Below are 4,663 nucleotides of genomic sequence, written 5' to 3' on the forward strand. Positions count from 1 at the left end.
AGCTCACTAGTGGAAAAAACATCATTCGTAACATCTCATTTGTAACAGGCATTATTAAATCCGTTACAAAAAAATTATTCGTAATGGGCAATATACATGACCGATACAAATAACAACTTTTTGTAACGGGCAAAATAATGCCCATTACGAATAATCATTTAATTGTAACAGACAATATACTGCCCGATACAAAAAGGCTTTTAATGGGGCGAAATTCACTGAAAGGAGTAAGCCCATTACACTAGAGTATTAGGGTTTCAAAACATAGCCGTCAAGTAAACTACCACTTTCTCTGATTTCACTTCTCTCTATCTCGTGCTCTCTCTCTTCATTATCTCTATCCATTCTCAATCTCCTTCCTTCGTTTCTACTAAGAAATTCAAGTGGTTTTCTTCATTTTTGCGCAATTGTGTTAGAGATTCGAAACAAAGAGACGAATTTCTTATCTTTTTCTCTGAGGTATGATATCTTAATAAATTATGTTTTTGGATTTTAATTTTTTTTGCTTACATTTGGGATTTTGTGAAGTTTTATTTAATGAATTTTGTTGGATCTTGAAGACCTGATGGATTTTGAGGACTGGATTAATGTTGATTGAGATAATGAAGATAGTAAAAATGACGGTTTTGTTGATGGAGCTCGATAATTTCAAGGCAAATTGAAGAGATCCACTTCTTCTTCGCCCTCTCACTACCCCCTTTCCTCGTAACCTTATCATGCACAAATTATAGTTTCTTTGTACTCCCATCAAAGAAAATGGGTAATTATTCTTACTTTCTCTCTCCTCTATTACCCTCCATTTCTATTAGTGTTTTCCAACTTTAGCTTAAATGGTGGTACAATTTGATTTTTATAAGTGTTGGCTTTATTGATTTTGGGTGTTTTACAGGTATTTCTCGTAATTCTTTGTTTAAGAGGCGTGCCAGTGGACTATGATGTCAAGAAGAGCTGAAGAAGGTTTGGAGGTAAAAGCGTAAGTAAGTTTAATTTTTTACTTTTTCTCGAATTTTTTCTTTCAATTTATATTTGTGGGTCTTGATATGAACTTCAAGTTTTTGGGCTGAATTATGTTTTTGTGCTGCAATTGAATCTTTTAGATTGTTGGATTGGTTGGTTGATTATATTATTGTGAGATTTATAGTAGTATATATGTTGAATTAATTTGACTTAGTAGTAGTTAAAGCTTATTTTGATTTAAATTAAAGCTTATCAAGTAAATATGATATCATAATGGGTGAGATATATTGTTATTTTGGGGGTATGTACCTTCTGGCTCAACTTTTAACTTTCTAATTTGGAAACAAATTAGGAGATATTCCATGATGGTTGATCATTCGTGCAAATCATTTCTAACATTTCCAGAAATACTTTATTTTTCCTTCTATTAGGTTTAGGTTGCAGGTCAAATACGAGCTGAAAATGAGGACGGAAACCTGTCGTGCTAAAGCACTTGTATTGTTGAAATACAATCAAATCTGACTTTGCCTAAGAATGATATGTGTTGGTTATACTTTTGAAAATAATACTCTATGTCCACTTTGGAATTGTCCTTGTTATATCAACATGGAATTATCCTTTCCATAAGATAATACCTCGTAGTAATCTTCTATGATTCTGATTTGGATCCTAGACTTGTGTTTGTTATTAAGCAAAGGAACATGTTTTGTTTTTTTTTTTTTTGTATGTCATTGTCATTCTTACTTATACATATATAATAAATTGACACTATCTTGCATGTAAATATGTAATTATTCATTTCCTTGAATCAATTTTGCAAAAGAAAATCAATTTTTTTTCCTCTGACAACAGATTGCTTGCTATTTTCTTATGATACAGCTGACTGTTGATGCATTACCATTTGAAGGAGTCGGTGAGAGTGGTTGGATTTTGTAGGAAAGGCCAACTAGCATTTGAATTTGTCTTTGTGCATGCTATATTATCAACAAAGTATGTCTTAGTATTTTTTCTTGTTCCTGATTTGTTTTTCCTTGTTGATCTTTACTAATTTTTGTTTTGTATGTGGTTGTCATGTACTCCTCTAGGCATGCACGAACACTTTTTAGTGGTGATATGGAGAAAGTATTGAAGCTCTCTTCTAGTAGGCCTTGGCCAGAGACTTCTAGGTAGTTACCCTTTTTTAAAAAATATTATCCTCCTCTCTCTCATTGTGCATGTGTCATGCCACTACTAGTGTGAATCTTTTGCCCTATACCTTTTGCATCGGTTATAATTGACATACTACCATATTGTGTCATGGCTTTAAACTGGATATTAGATTTATAAATTCTCTGTGCCTTTTTTTTCCTTTTGCCTAAGAATATTATCTCTTACATTAGCTTTTTTACTCTATCTATTTCTTAACCCTGTAGCATATTTTCTAAAGAAGTTGCTGCTGAACATCTTTGCTATATGACTGATTGTTGCATGCAAGCATATTAGTTCTTCAGATAGATTGCTTTTATATAATGTTGTTGTTATCCATATGCTAGCAGATTAAACTCAAGTCTTTTCAGTAACTTAGTTGCCCCTTCTTTGGGTTTTTGGTTTTTGTCGGAGCAACGCGTGCCTCCAGTCCAACCATTGTTGAGTTATGCTAGGGTCACATTGACTTTTTTATTCGACATTCTTCATTCTCTTGTCAAATCAATTGCTTTCCATATTTCTCGCCCTTCTCTCTTGGAAATTCATGCCATGTAGCATTGGAGGTTGTGTTAACTGTACCTTTGGTAAATTACCATTTCATATAGGAAAATTTGCCAAGAATAATATGACCTTTCAGCGGTCTTCCAAGAATGGAATGACCTTTGAATTATTTCAAAATGGAACGACCTTTGATATACATTTGCCGAAAATATACCAAAAAACCTGTAACTTGTTTTACAGGTTACTTTGGACACGTGTCACATTTGTGATTGATTTAAACTTTATTTATTTTATTTTAACATTTTTCTTTTAATAATATGATATAACAAATAAAATTTAAATTAAATTTTTTAAAATTTTTTTTTTTTAAAAAAATAAAAAAACTGGAAAAAAACAAATCCCTCCCCCTTCCCGGCAGCCACCCACCACCACCTGCTATCCCCATCCCTAAACCCGCCGGTGGCCAAAGCCTATACCTAGTGTTGGCGGTACCCTCCTGACCCAGGCCTCGACTCCGACCACCCATCCACTCCCCTTGAACCACCACTCGAAAATTCAATGAGCCTAAAACCACCACTCGATTTTAAGGTTTTCGAGTGGTGGTTCAGGGGAGGAATGGATTGGAGATGGGCACCGGAGGGGCGTGATGGATTCGTCGGCAAAGGGTTGGGGCGCCGGTCGGCTGTGCGGTGAGGAGAGGTGGGTTTTCAAGAGGAGGGAGGGGGTTATAAGGTGGAGGGAAGGTGGTTTATTAAGGGAAGGCTAGGGGAGGGGCGTGTAGGCTCGAAATCTCGAATGGCCCTTGCGTGGCTGCAAGGGGGAGGTTTTTTTTTTTTTTTTTTGAATTTCAGTTTTCTTATTTAGTTTTGAAGTATTTTTTTATTTTAAATTTAAAAAAAAAAAACTGTTAAACAAATTGACCAACGACATTGTAACACGTGTCACTGATAACCTTCTAAATAGGTTACAAACAGGTCACGTTCTATTTATGGCAAATGTGTATCAAAGGTCGTTCCATTTTGGAATAATCCAAAGGTTGTTCTATTAATGGAAGACCGCTGAAAGGTCGTATTATTCTTGGCAAATTTTCCTTTCATATATAATTAGTTTTGAATTTCATTTAGTTTCTCCATATCAAATTCTTCTAAAATTATTAATAATTTCGTTTGGTAAATTTCTGCAGTTGATTCAATTTAGTTTTATATAAGATGCAAGAGAAGTAAAGAGATGGAAGAGGCTTCACAATCAGAGAAAGTTGATGTAATGCTCAATGGAGATTATCAACTTTGGAGTACTCTTATAAAGACGTTGAAAAGGCCTCGTAGAATTTCAATTGAGATTTTTTTTTTTTTTTTTTATAAGGCGACAATGAATGAAAGCACTGAAAATGTACACTATACTTTGTATAAATTATAATTTTATCATAAAGTTTGTGCTAAATATAAAATATAATTTTTTTTTTGAATTGTGTTATATATTATTTGTAACGGGCAAAATAGGTGCCTGTTACGAATAACGGGGTTATTTGTAACGGGTATTGAAGATGTTTGATACAAATAATTCGTAACGGACAGTGGAGATGCCCGTTATAAATAACCCGTTATTCATAACGGACACTTGTTTTGTACGTTACAAATAATGGGTTATTCGTAACGGGCATTTCAACCACCCATTACAAATAACCACTTATTCGTAACGGGCAGCGACCGTTACAAATACAAGGGGTTATCCGTAACGGCTAGTGCCCGTTACGAATAAGCCTTTTATGCCCGTTACGAATAGACTTTTTTCCACTAGTGGCTTTTCATCTTTGAGTAGACTAACAAGCTGAGGCAGTGTATGCATATGACTTTTCAGCTGTATAAAGGCTTTCTCGGCTTCTTCAGTCCACTCAAACTTAGCTTTCTTCTTGATAGTCTGATAAAAGTGTCGACACTTATCCCCTGATTTTGACAAAAATTGGCCGAGTGCAGCTAAACAGGCAGTCAATCCTTGCACTTCTTTGATCGTCCTCGACGAC

The 4,663-nt window shown here is 34.8% G+C and overlaps 1 long non-coding RNA gene across 2 annotated transcripts; it reads left to right on the plus strand.

Annotated features, from left to right (window-relative positions):
- The first annotated feature begins 223 nt into the window (after positions 1-223).
- Positions 224-4,103, plus strand: LOC110683815. Of its 2 annotated transcripts, none has more exons than XR_002503684.1 (6): positions 224-459; positions 561-760; positions 890-977; positions 1,837-1,947; positions 2,043-2,123; positions 3,827-4,103. It is a non-coding gene; the product is annotated as an uncharacterized LOC110683815 (long non-coding RNA). The 2 variants fall into 2 exon arrangements; XR_002503685.1 differs by having other exon boundaries at positions 890-973.
- Positions 4,104-4,663: the final 560 nt, after the last annotated feature.

The sequence above is a fragment of the Chenopodium quinoa genome, unplaced genomic scaffold (assembly GCF_001683475.1).
Source record: "Chenopodium quinoa cultivar QQ74 unplaced genomic scaffold, ASM168347v1, whole genome shotgun sequence".
NCBI classification, from domain to species: Eukaryota; Viridiplantae; Streptophyta; class Magnoliopsida; order Caryophyllales; family Amaranthaceae; genus Chenopodium; species Chenopodium quinoa.